This window comes from Rhinolophus hipposideros (assembly GCF_964194185.1).
Source record: "Rhinolophus hipposideros genome assembly, chromosome: 8".
Taxonomy (NCBI): domain Eukaryota; kingdom Metazoa; phylum Chordata; class Mammalia; order Chiroptera; family Rhinolophidae; genus Rhinolophus; species Rhinolophus hipposideros.
In genome coordinates this window covers 64927766-64941967 of record NC_138054.1, presented here as the reverse complement: position 1 = coordinate 64941967, position 14202 = coordinate 64927766, and the positions used below count along the sequence as shown (strand labels likewise).

At 36.4% G+C, this 14202-nt stretch overlaps 1 protein-coding gene across 6 annotated transcripts in view; it reads left to right on the top strand.

The window, feature by feature from the left end:
* The window catches only part of ST3GAL3 (ST3 beta-galactoside alpha-2,3-sialyltransferase 3), a 170749-nt gene that overhangs the window by 35233 nt on the left and 121314 nt on the right, over positions 1-14202 (top strand). The window lies entirely within an intron of this gene.

Genomic DNA, 14202 nt, shown 5'->3' with positions numbered 1-14202 from the left:
TGCGAAAAGTAAGGATCAGGAGTTTTGTTTCAGGCTTAGAATGTTTTAAACTTTTATCGTTGTTGAATGGATGTAGCTAGTTATCATATTCCTTGTTACCATTGCAAAATACTGATTTTTTTTTCTGAGCTCTAATATTCTGTTATTATGAGCTTTCTTATTACAAGTAATAGTTGGCATGGACGAGTGGGAAAATCAGATTTTTAAGTTATTAAATCTGCTCCATTTTGAGCCAATCACAATTGCCTCCTGTTGTTTTGTGTCTGACTGCCAAGTGTCTTTATATGATGGTATTTTAGCTTTTTAATGGAACTTTGCTATGTAGCAGTCTCCTTGAGCCACCAGAGGGCAGAAGAAGCTTTTCATTGCCACTGGACAATCTTGTGTTGGGTATCTCCCTTCTGGCAAAATCCTTCATGGAATTGTTCTTTAACTAACTCATTCACTAGACTTTGTGCACTTAGAAGGCAGGGACTATGTCTGTCATCAGTGGAGGCAACACAGGGGTGAGAGAAGAGAACATAGACTTTGGAATCTCATATACCTACCTGCCTTTTGCTCTCCTTCCCTCTTTGCAAATTACTTAGTGAACTAGTTATAGTACTTAAACTGTCTCAGAGCTTGAGTATGCAAGACATGTGTGCAATATGCAAGACAGTGCAAGGCATCCTAGAGAGTTGAGGCTTTGCTGTAAGCCTGACCTGACTTGGAGTACTAGCTCTGTTACTGGGTAATTGACTTTTATCACCTACAGAGCTACAGAGTTAAGGATTCAGTGAGCTAATGCATGTAAAGCTCTTAGCACTGTGTTGTAGTGAGCATTCAAGAAGTAACTGCTCTAATTATAATAATACCAGATACCAGCACGGATGGATGATAGATCCTCAATAATTGGTTTGTTATATGGCTCTTTGTTACATTCTGAATTACAGTATTTGATTACAAGCAAGGTGGTAATATTTTCTTTGGGACAATCTCAAAGCTCCTTTTCACAGAGGGACTCTTAAAATGTGTGGTTTCTTTTATTTCTTTTCTTGCAAAGAATTAGTCTTTTAATAGTATAATACGTTCTTAGTTTTTGTGGAGAGTCTCACTTTTAAAGCTTCCATCCCATTGGGATTTTGTGTGTTTTTATTTTTGATTGGAAAATTGGGTATTTGCCACATACCAACTCCGAGTTGGGCAACATGATGGTGCCTCAAGGATACAGTGCCTGTGTCAGGTTAGATCACTGGGAAGTGACTCTGAGGTCAAGATTCGTGTGTGGAAAGCTTGTTAGGGAGTGGTTTTGGGATCAACAGTCCCAGAAGGAAAAGAATGGAAAGGGAGGAGAAGGAAGCATGATTGTACAGAGGAGAAGTTGGGCTGTGATTCAGTCCCAAGAAAGGCCTCAGCCAACCCTACAGGGACTGTGAAGTTGGGATGGCCCTTCTGAGTTGGGGGAGGGAGCTGTGCCATTATAGTTCCTCCTTGACTAGTCTTTGGCTGCCACTAGTCATCAGAGGAGGCTGCCCCGAAAGGGCATGACCCTGGGCAAGAGAGCTCCCTTCAGCCAAGGCATTTCCTGAAGAGGGCCTGCAGAGGGGGCTTTCTACCTGGCTACTTCCCTGCAGCTGGACACTGGTCCTTCATTCCTTGAAGTGGGATCTGAGAGGTAAACCACAGCTTCCACCAAGTCGCCTGAAAGAGAAAAATAGTAATATGGCTAATATGATGTAACAAACAATAGCTTTAGACAGAGTTGCTTGTAAGTAATGCATAGGAATAATTGTTATTTATAACTTTAAGAATTCAGAATAATATCATTTCAGTCAGCATGGACTCTCTGTTACAAACTACCTCAAAATTCCAATGGCTTAACACAGGGAAGGTTTATTTCTCTCCTGTCTCAATCTAGTGCAGGTCTGTCGGGGCTGGGGAAGGAGTTCTGTGACACCTACTATATTCAGGGACACAGACTCCTTCCACCTAGTAACCCCCATCTCCTAGGACCTTGGAGCGCTCCACTGGGTCCTCTGATCCAGCTCTTGATGGAGAAACTGGTGAGAACTTGGATAATGGACAGAAGGTCTCTGTGGGCCAGGCCTTCTGCTGCCCACATTCCACTGACTAGGCCCCAGTCACACGGTCCCTTCTACCGAGAGGACCGACTAGAGTAGTCGTGTGCCCAGGAGGAGAAGGAAGGACATGCAAGCCTCACTGCTACAGTATTATATTGCTCATATCCTTGTGGTGGCTGGACTTCTTCATTTTGGTAAATCACAGACACTTCAAAACTGTATGCTTTTAATTTCCCAGAGTTACATATTTAAATTACCACCATCATGATATTATGTTTTTGGTTTTTGTTTGTTTGTTTTAACCTGGGAGTATTTTAAAAGGCGTAGGAAAGCAAAATTTTACCAGAAAGAAGGGATAGAACAAAGTAATAAGAGTTGAAAATTTAAGGATTCCTTGTTCAGGAAAGGAAAAAAGGCAAAATAACTTCAGGAGAGAGAGGGAGAGGGAGAGGGAGAGAGAGAGGGCGAGGGAGAATTTTTAGTGGCACAGAAGAAAGTAGCCAAAGCCTCTGATCCTGTCATATAGCTATGAAAACAAGTTCTCGTTCCCTCAGCTATAATAGGAATGTCTTCCTCATGGTAACATGGAGACAGTAGTGAGATATAAGATTACAAACAAATATTCATGTAAATAGCACTGATTCCTGTGAATACTACCCAAGCAGTCTTTGAGTTGGAGGGAGAGAAGCCAAGCTAAAGATGTCAGTGACTTTCTGTCAGTCAACGAGTATTACTGCTGAGTGACAGTTAGGTACTCGGCTTTGTTGTAGGCAGTGTGGGGCAGATGGGAAAGGAAGCCCTGGACCTGAGAAGTTTGCAAACTGAATGCGGAGGGGACCAAGGGTAAGACAGGGCCAGATGAACTGTTTCAGAGATGAGAGGAAGGAAAAAGTGAGATTCAGGAAGCCATTGAGAAAGTGATGGCCCTGCAGCACCAACCCTGACAGGTGAGGTAGGACATTTGGGGACCGGGGCAAAGTGCTCCAGATAAGTAGGAATATTAGCTGTATTTCTGAAGCAACAGTTCTTGCTGAGGGTGACATGCATGGTCGAGGGAGGAGTAGTAAGAGAGAAGATTTGAGAGGGGGAGCAGAGTCAGATTATTGAGGGAAGATAATGGACAAGGCCACAAAGTGTGCAAGAGCATGGCATGTTTGGAAAACTATGAGAAGTCTAGCATGGCTGGCAGATAGGGTATAAGTGGGGGGATGATGCTCACTTGGTGGGTAGGTAATGTCTCAGGTCACATTACAGAGTTTGTAGACTTTATCAAGTAAATGAAGAGGAAGCCACAGACCATACATAACGGAAGTCTCAACAAGTTTCTAAGGATTGGTAGCATACAGGATAAATTCTCTGAGGATAGTGGAGTTAAGCTAGAACTCAATAAGAGAAAGATAACTAGAAAATCCCTGTACACTTAGAAATTAAGAAACAGATTTGTAAACAATCATTGGGTCAAAGAAAAAAATTATAATGGAAGTTGGAAAATATTTTGCACTAAGTGATATTGAACATACTACATGTCAGAACTTGTAAAAAACACTACTAACAACCAAGCTTAGAGGGAAATTTATAGACTTAAATGCATGTATATTAGAGAAACAATAAGAAAAAACGAAAGGCTGAAAATCCATAATCTAAATATCTGTTTTAAGAAGTTAGAAAATGCTCAGCAAATTAAAAAGAAGGAACACATAAAATAATAAAGAGCAGAGTTTTGGGGGAAAAAAACCCTTACAATATAGAGTATTAACAAAGCCAACGGTTTGTTCTTTCAAAGACTAATAAGATTTACAAACTTTTGGCAAGACTGGTCATTGAGGAGTTGGGGGAGAGAGTGTGGGAGCACCAGTGCCAAATGAGCAATGCCAGGAATAAAAAGGGACAAAATTAGAGAAGCTACCGACATAAAAAAGATGAAAAAAGGATATTATGAGAAATTTCATACCAAAAGTTTTGAGAATTTTGTGAAACTGAATCAATTTCTAGAATAACATAACTCACCAAAACTGACTCAAAAATTAATGAAAAAACCTTAAAATCCTATAAAAATTAAACCAGTGAAATCCATAATCAAAAATCTTTCCACAAAGAATACTTCAAGTGCAGATGGCTTTACTGGAGATTTCTTCAAAAGGTTCAAAAGAAATAATTCCAACTTCATATAAACTCTTCCCCTTACTCATTTTTTGAGACCAGTGCCTCCTTATTACCAATACCCAACAAAGACAACTCAAGGAAAGAAAATTATAGGCCAAGCTACTTAAAAATATAGATGTAAAAATTCTGAACAAATCCCACAATATATAAAAAAGATAATATATCACGATTAGATGGGCTTATCCTGAGAATGTACATACATTGTTGATTTAACATTAGAGAAATGCATCAATGTAATTATTCACATTACTAAGTTAAATATATTTTAACAGATTAAAAAGGAAAATCATGTCAGTAGATACAGAAAAAACATTTATTAAAATTTAGCATCCACTCATGCTAGGACTGCTTAGCAAACTAGGATTAGTAGAGAACTTTAATCTGATTAGTTTTAATTCATAAAACATCGTTTAATAGTGAAATTTTCAAAATTTGCCTTTCAAGGTCAGAAACAAGACAAGGACCAAACATGACTCTTTTTCAATATTAAGCTTGATCCCTAGCCTAATGCAGTGAGGCAAGAAAAAAAATGAAGAAAATCTAACCTGAGGAAGTAATAGGATGAAGGTGAATGCATGGGTTTGAGAAATTTAGGAAGCCTTGCTATGACTTGGGTTCATGTATTCATTTCTTTTGTTGATTAATGTACAATGGGAAAGTAGGAAGGAGATGAAGCAAACAAAAAGAGTCTGACATTTATTCAGTTCCTACTCTGAAAGCTCTGGACTAGGTGCTTTCACATATTTTACTTGATTCATATATATATGCATGAGAAAAATGAAACATTTGCATAAATTCATTCTCATTGTTAAATACTAGTTCAGGCTGTATTTAGGTATTAAGAATATGTTGTACCTAATATATTTTTTAACTCATTTTTATCCATGTAGCAGGTCTTTGAGGTAGAATAAAGTCCAGCAAATGGTCTTTTCTAATTTTATAGATGAAGAAGCAAATATAAGATTACTCTGATTAGCTGCTCAGTGTCAATATGGGACCAAGACTTTTTCACATAAACTGTGACTTGAAAGCACATAATCAAATGATTTTTGAAATGGAAATATGTTGGGGTCCTAGAAGTGTGGTTTGGGTAACACAGAATATTCATTCTATGGTTAGAGTCTGAGTAAGACTCTAGTGGCGGTGCTCGTAACACCAAGGTTGCCAGTTGGATCCCCGCATGGGCCACTGTGAGCTGCGCCCTCCACTAGATTGAAATAACTACTTGACTTGGAGCAGATGGGTCCTGGAAAAACACACTTAAAAAATAAATAAAAATTAAAAAAAAAAAAGACTATAAGGGGGGGGGAGGAAAGGAAAGAGGGAGAGGGAGGGAGTGGGAGGGAAGGAGAGAGATAGGAGACCTCTTTCTCCGTAGAGACAGGTGGAGTCCTTAGCTATATGCAAAGATTAACACAAACAACAGATTTATTTAAAAATACTGACACAAGGAGGGAGGTGTAACTGCATTATGACTTCTACTGATGACAAAAACATACTGAAGGGCAATGTCCCGTTCAAAGATAACATTTATTGGAGAAAAGAAAGCTATCCTGGAAATGGGAATAGGGATGGAAGTTACTTGGACAGTTACTGACTGACTGTTAATACTAAAAACAAAACATCTGACAAAATCTTGCCTTGCTTCTCATTGCTTAGAAGGGTGAAGAAATTCAGTTTAGCAACTATTTCTGCATACCAGATACTTTGCCAAGTGCCTGGGATATTAAATCAAACGAAGTTCAATATCTGAGCCAAAAGGAAGCTCTGAGCTCTGCTCTCTAGCAGGAAGTGTCCAAAATGTCCTCTCATGGTAACACAGCCCTTCATGCCACATCTGCCACAGTAACAAAGACAGCTATCATCACATTGCAGTGCTCTACGTCCTTATCTGCAATCAGATCTTTACTGTTCCAGTTATGTCTAGTTGTCAAGTTCAGTGGAATTCTTTTGTCCTTTATCAGTTGTCTCTCACCATCAGTTATCTTCCTCTCCCTGACGTTTCTATCCTCCACTTTTTCCTTGTTCTTTCCCTTTGGGCAGTAAACATGCTCACTTATTTACATGTACATAGAAATTCTGTATTTATTTTATATCCAAAATGAGTGATTGAATATGTATGCAATAAATAGATTGACTGGCTTAGGACACAAGAATTAGAGACCTCTTTTCCATGTTCTACAAAACAGATTCTTGGAAATCATGATTTATATTTAAATAAGTGAGACTGTTGGGTGGTGTTTTTGGAAACCACTTTTGACTTGATGACCTAAAAATTAGACCAGAACTCAGAAATTATAGTTTTTAATAAAACTTTGAGCCATTATAAGATAAAGCTCATTTTAGAATAAACACCTACAGTTCATAGGTAATCCGAGGTAATTTTCATTTTGTTTTCCCCTGAACTTTTTCCTATGTCTAGCTTTTTCCTTGTTGTATATAATTAATCACATTGATGTATAGGTATCATATATTTTTTAAAGTTTTTAATTGTGTAACTTATATTATAACATTAATAGTCTGAAATTATGAGACATGGGGCTTTAGCCATACATTTTAAACATGAGTGTATGCTCATTTAAATAATTTCAACAAACAAGGATACAGAATAACAAAGTTATCTGTCACATAATCTCATTCTTAAGGTTTGGTGTGTAGCTTTCCAGGCCATTTTTCATGGATGTGTGTTTTGTGTATGTGTGTAGTATTTTACCATCAAGGTTATGTTGCTTATAGTTTTGATGATTGTACGATTAATTCAGGAAAATAAATTTCTTTAACAAATGAACACTTGTTTTACAGAATATTGTCAGTTTCAAAGATGTGTGCTCCTGGATTTGGACATCATTTTTCTCTCCTCCAGTAACATGGAAGTTAAAAGGAAAAATAAGAAAAGAGGGATTATTAGAAGTCTGCTGACTTGAAACTGAACAGGTCTCGCAGAAGCAGCCCAGTTTTTTTATCCTCTTGTATGCATGTGCTTTTTCTAATGCTATACAGATTTCCTGAAATCCAGCGCTCTTGTGGCAGAACTGACTTTCCTTTATGAACTGATTGCTCACATCTTATTCTTTTCTTCTACATTCTCTGTGCTCTTTCCTACCCTACATGGGTGTTTTTTTCCATATGGTTTTTTAAAACAAGGTTATTTTCATTTAGTACAATTTGTTCAATAAATCGAAAAAATGGGGAAATAATTTTTCTCTTTTGGCTGATACTGCCTTTGCTTTTTAAACTTTTTTGAAAATCACTATATTAATGAATTTTTTCATTAGGTTCTGAATGCTTTCATAAGTAGAAAAATGGAAGTGAGAAAAGAAGATTGAAGGGGTCTGAGTGTCCTAACAATAGGCTAATGCCTTCTCAGTTACCTCAGTTTATAGAGCCACATCTAATCCAACTCTAATGGCTATATTTTTGGATCCTGGTTGACATCCTACCTGTGATTTTTTTTTTTTTTTAATTCTTTTTCCCCCAAAGAATGGAGAGATTTTGACTCAAGCCTTAGCATCTCAGTGTTGTTCTGAGGTTTGCTACATGCTCTGGTCTCAGGGCTTCAGTTCTGACCCATTAATCCTTTTTATTTATTTGTTTCACTTTAATTTTTTGCTTTGGAAAAATTACAAACCAGTGGAAAAGTTGAAAGAGTGGTACAATGACTGTCAGGGTTCTTTCAACTAGATTTCCCAGTAACATTGTAATATTTTGCCACATTTATTCTATCTATTTCCATCCATCCATCCATCCATCTATCCATCCATCCATCCATCCATCCATCCATCCATCCATCCATCCATCCATCCATCCATCTATCTAGGCAAGCAGATAGAAAGACACACATGTTTCTGTAGTATTTGAAAGTAAGTTGTCGAGTTTTTATTTTTAAGACTTTATTTTTTTTAGAGAAGTTTTAGGTTCACAGCAAAACTGAGGGGAAAGTACAGAGATGTCCCATAAACCCTCTGCCCCCACGCATGCATAGTGTCCCCCATTATCAGCATCCAGAGTTGTACATTTGTTATAGTTGAGCAGCCTGCACTGACCCATCATTATCAACCAAAGTCCATAATTACATTAGGGTTTACTCTTGGTATTCTACATTCTATGGCTTTGGATAAATGTGTAATGACATGTATCTACCATTATAGGATCATACAGAATAGTTTCACTGCCCTAAAAATCTTCTGTTCTCCACCTGTTCATCAGTTCCTTCCCCCTTAGCCCCTGGAACCACTGATCTTTTTACTATCTCCATAGTTTTGTCTTTTCCAGAATGTCATATATTGGAATCATATAGTACGTAGCATTTTCAGATTGGCTTCTTTCACTTAGCAATATACAAGTTTCCTCATGTCTTTTCCTGATTTGATAGCTTTTTTTTTTTAGCACTGAGTAATATTTCATTGTCTGGAGGTACCACAGTTTATTTATTCATTCACTTACTAAAGGACATCTTATCTTGGTTGCTTCCAAATTTTGGCAGTTATGAATAAAGCTGCTATAAACATCCATATGTGGGTTTTGGTGTGGACATACATTTTCAGCTTCTTTGGGTAAACAACCAAGGAATGCAATTGCTGGATTGTGTGGTAAGAGTATATTTAGTTTTGTAAGAAGCTGCCAAACTGTCTTCCAATGTGGCTGAACCATTCTGCATTCCCACCATCAAAGAATGAGAGTTCTTGTTGCTCCACATCCTTGTCAGCAGTTAGTGTTGTCAGTGTTACAGATTTTGGCCATTTTAATAAGTGTATAGTAGTATTGCATTGTTGTTTTAATTTGCTATCCCTGTTGACCTATGATATGCAGCATCTTTTTATATGCTATTTGCCATCTGTATATCTTGTTTGGTGAGTCTGTTAAGGTCTTTGGCCCATTTTTAAAATTGGATTGTCACATAACATAATGCCCTCAAGGTCCATCCATGTTGTCACAAATGGAAAGGTTTAATTTTTTTTTATGGCTGAATAATATTCCACTATGTATATCACATTTTTATCCATTCATTCATCAATGGGCACTTAGGTTGTTTTCATATCTTGGCTATTGTAACTAATGCAGCAGTGAACATGGGGTTGCATATATCTTTTCAAGTTAGTGTTTTCATTTTCTTTGGGAAAATATCCAGAAGTGGAATTGCTGGATCATTTGGTAGTTCTAGTTTAAATTTTTTGAGGAAAATGCCTACTATTTTCCATAGTGGCTGCACCAATTTACATTCCCATCAACGGTGCACAGTCCCTTTTTTCCACATCCTCACCAACACTTGTTATTTCTTGTCTTTTTGATGATAGCCATTCCAACGGTTGTTAATTGATACCTCGTTGTGATTTTGATTTGCATTCCCCTGATGATTAGTGATGTTACCCCAGCATCTATGAGTCTGTTTTTGTTTGTTCATTTATTTTGTTGTTTTGATTCCACATATAAATGAGATCATATGGTGTTTGTCTTTCTCTATCTGACTTATTTCACTTAGCATAATACCTTCCAGGTCCATCCATGTTGTCGCAAATGATAAGATTTCATTCTTTTTTATAGTTGAGTAATATTCCATTGTATATATGTACTACATCTTCTTTATCCATTTGTCTATTGATGGACACTTCTTTTGCTTCCATATCTTGGCTATTGTAAATAATGCTGCAGTGAACATAGGGGTGCATATATCTTTTCAAATTAGTGTTTTAATACCATACTGTTTTGATTACTAAGCTTTGTAATATAGTTTGAAATTAGGGAGCATGATGCCTCCAGCTTTGTTCTTCTTTTTTAAGATTGCTTTGGCTATTTGGGGTCTTTTGTGGTTCCATACAAATTTATAATTATTCTATTTCTGTGAAGGTAACAGCTTTCTTAAAATGTAATTTGCATACTGTACAATTGACCCATTGAAAGTATACAATTCATTGATTTCTAGTATATTCACAGTGTGTAGACATCACCACGATTAATTTTAGAATCTTTTCATTACCCAAGAAAGAAAAAGAAACTCTGTACCCATTTTTAGTCATGCTCTGTTTTCCACCAACCTCCCCTAACCCTAGGCAGCTACTAATCTTTCTATCACGATAGATTTGCTATTGTGGACATTTTATATAAAGGGAATCATATATTAGATTGGTGCAAAAGTAATTGTGCTTTAAAATATTAGAAATAATTGCAAAAACTTGGGGTGGCCTGATGGATTAGTTGGTTAGAGTGCAAGCTCTTAACAACAAGGTTGCCAATTCGATTCCCACATGGTCCGGTGAGCTGCACCCTCCACAACTAGATTTAAAAAAGCGACTTGACTTGAAGCTGAGCTGCACCCCCCTCAATTAGATTGAAAAATGACTTGACATCCTGGAAAAACACACTGTTACCCAACATTCCCCAATAAAAAAAAAAAATTGGAAAAAACCACAGTTACTTTTGCACCAACCTAATAATATATGGCCTTTTGTGACTGGCTTCTTTCTTTTTGCATAATGTTTCAAGATTCATCCATGTTGAAGCATGTATCAATACTTTATTCCTTTTGTGATGAAATAATATACCACATTTTATTTATCCATTCATCAGTTAATGGACATTTAGGTTACTTCCATTTTTTGGCTATTAGGATAAACCGCTATAAACATTCATGTTTTGTGTGGACATAAAATTTTCATGTCACTTGAGTTCATATACCTAGCAGTAGAATTGCTGAGTCATATGGTTAAGTCTATATTTAACCTATTGAGGAACTTTCAGGCTGTTTTCCAGCTGCTTCACTATTTTACATTTCTACCAGGAATGTATTCCGTTTCTCCCCATGCCTTCCACTCTTTCTTCTTAAGATGAATGACAGTGATGACAACCACTTACAACTTTTCCTTTCCACTGTGGGTAATGAGAGGTGTTTATCCTCTTTTTTAAAAAATAGAAATATTACAAAGTAATATTTCTCATAACAAAATATTAAAATTTTGTTGAGCAGCTTTTAATTTTGTTCCCTCCCTTTGTTTTAACAAAGTTATCTCTTGAGAATGGAATGATAGCATGCTCTTTTAATTATAGCCTATCAAGTACATCTTTTTCCCAGATGAAGGAAAGAATGTCATATGGCAAATGACTTAAGAGTCTCATCCTGTCCAAGGCACATGTGAATAATGCAGGCCTTGCTTTCATAGAGATTCATATCTTTTTTATTATTTGGATTTAAAAAATTATATTGGAATTTAAAGCAAATCCCAGACATGTCGTTTTAACTGTAAACTTCAGTATGCATCTCTAACAGATAAGAACTTTTAAAAATGTGGCCATTGTGTTATTTTCTCACATTAACATTAATATTTTAATGTTAATATTTTAATGTCTCACCTTAATATTTTCTAATACCTATTCCATATTCAAATGTACCTAATTATCTTAAATAGGCCTTTCTGTAGTTGGTTGTTTTTTTTTTACTTTGGATCCAAATAAAGTCTACACATTTGGTTGTTTAGTCTTTTAATTTATCTTTTATTCTAGACTAATTATTTTTGATAGCTCATACTTAGATAAGTAAAATAATCACAAAATAATGTAAGGCAGTATTAATAAGACATTAAGTAGGATATGATCAAATGTGAGACATCTAGGAGGTTTCTAATAGACTCTTTGTTGGCCCTATTGGTAGATATATGATATGTGGGTTAGGGAACCAGGTGAACTAGATTTGAAGCCCTGACCCTACCACTGTAGGCTGTGTAGTCTTATACAAGATAATTTTGTGTTTGTTCTTCTTAAATTATACATGTGCATAGTTCAAAGAGACAATTCTACAAGGCTTGTTATCAACAAAAATGAACAACAAAAAAGCACTCTCCCATTATCACCATGACTCAATTTTCTACCTGCAATAGGCATCCATTTTCAAATCTCTGAACTTATTTGTTTGGTATTTACCTACAAATCTCTAAATAACATATATTTCCAGTTCTTGATATTTCTACTTTGAGTATTATCTATTGACTTTATACAGTGGAAGATGAAGATTTAGTACTCTATCCCACTCATGACTCCTTCACCGCAGATATGAAGTCCATCCTTCCGTTCTCCTAATAATTAGAACAACAGTCAGTCTGTATATTATGACCATGAAAATGCTACTTATAGATACCATGATTACTGTTTTTTCACTGCACATTTTCTTTTTCTGAAGTCCATATAGTCTTGCTTCTGTTTTGCTTGGTTTTCTGTGTACTTACCGCTATACCACCCTAGTCTCATCTTCAGTTGTATAAATCTTTTCTCCATGTTCAAACACATTAGGTAGTCTGTCGTTTCATTTTCTTGAATAAATCACTCGAGGAGCCTTCTGACATGAACTACTCTGGACTTTTTGTTCTCGATCCCTTGTTGCCCAGCTATGATCTTGAAGTCTCCCTTCACCATCCTCCTTTTGTGCTATATCTCATTTCTTGGATTCCGTGATATTTTCATCCTCTTCTTCATTTAGTTGAACACATCCTCTACTAATTTCCTGATAAAGGATGCATAGAGGTAAATTTTTGAGATCTTGCCTGTATGAAATGTCTTTATTATAATCTCATACTTAATTGATAGTCTGGCTAGATATAGAATTCTTGATTGGAAATTATTTTCCCTCAGTATTTTGAAGATATTGCCTCCTTGTATTCTAGGCTTTCAGTGTTCCTGTTGAGGGATCTTATGCCATATTGATATTTTACTATTTGTATAAAACCTGTTATTGTTCTCTCTGGAAATTTGGACGTTCTGAAATTTCATGACGATGTATCTTAGTGGAGGACTATTTTTGTATTGAGTGGTACACGCGGAAGGCCATTTCAATCTAAAAAACTCAAGTCCTTTAGTTATGGAGAAATTGTATTGAATTATTTCTTTAAATATTTTTTTCTTATTTTCTCTTCCTAGAACTCCTGTATTTAGATATCATGTCTCCTAGAATGGTCCTAATACTCCTAATATTTAAAAAATTTTTCTCTCCCATTTTCATCTTTGTCTTTTGCTCTACATTCTGAGATTTCCTCTACTTATTTTCCATTCCTTTTTATTTCTGCTATCACGTTTTTAATTTCTGAGTTATTTTTATTCATTAAATATACTTTTTAAAAAAGATGGCATCATTTACCTGTTTCATGAATAAAATATCTTATTTCCGAGGATTTTAAATGACTTTTTTCTAAGTTTTCACCACCATATATATGTTTTCTGTTTTTCCACATTACATGTATTTTTTTATTTGTTTTGGTCTCTGTCTTTACTTTAGATACTTTCCTGTAATGCCTTGTGATCTTGGCTGTCAGCTCATATCTAAGAGCGGGGTGTCTTGTTTTTATTACAGTACCGTCTTCTCTCCTACTACCAATTGCTGGTGCTGCCAGCAATTGAGTCTTTAGGGAGTTCTATAGTCTATTTCAGGTTACATTTCAGCTTTTCCCGTTACTAGTATCCGATTCAGCTTTCTTGGGTTTGCTGAGGCAGTTCCACTTGTTTGCTTTCTAGCTTCTAGACTTTTGTTGTGATGTTTCCTCTCCTGTTTTCTTTGTTCTAATGTATTTCAGCTTTACAACAAACAGACAATCTTTTCTGTCATTTAAGGGATTTGGAAAGGATCAGAAGTATGTGTGTAACCTAAATCAGTGTTCAGTCAACTATGGTTCCTGCATCAAATTCAGCCCTTTCCTATTTCTAGGGTACCAGTACTAAAACTTTCTCATACCCCTGAAGTTCGAAACCTCATCCTACCATTTCACTTTTAGTTTCACCTGACATGCCTATTTCTGTTTTCCTTCCAGCTGCTTCTGTTGCACACACAGGTATTTGTAAGCAGTGCCTCCCGTCCTCCATTCCCCCACCTCCTAGAGGGCAGCAGCTAGTAGAATTCTAGCTCCTCCCAGACTTCCTGATCTTCCTGTGGGTGCTGATGCCCCAGAGGCTGTCCTGTCCCTGATCCTCAGCCAAGTGCCTTTTGTCTCCTGGATGACATAGC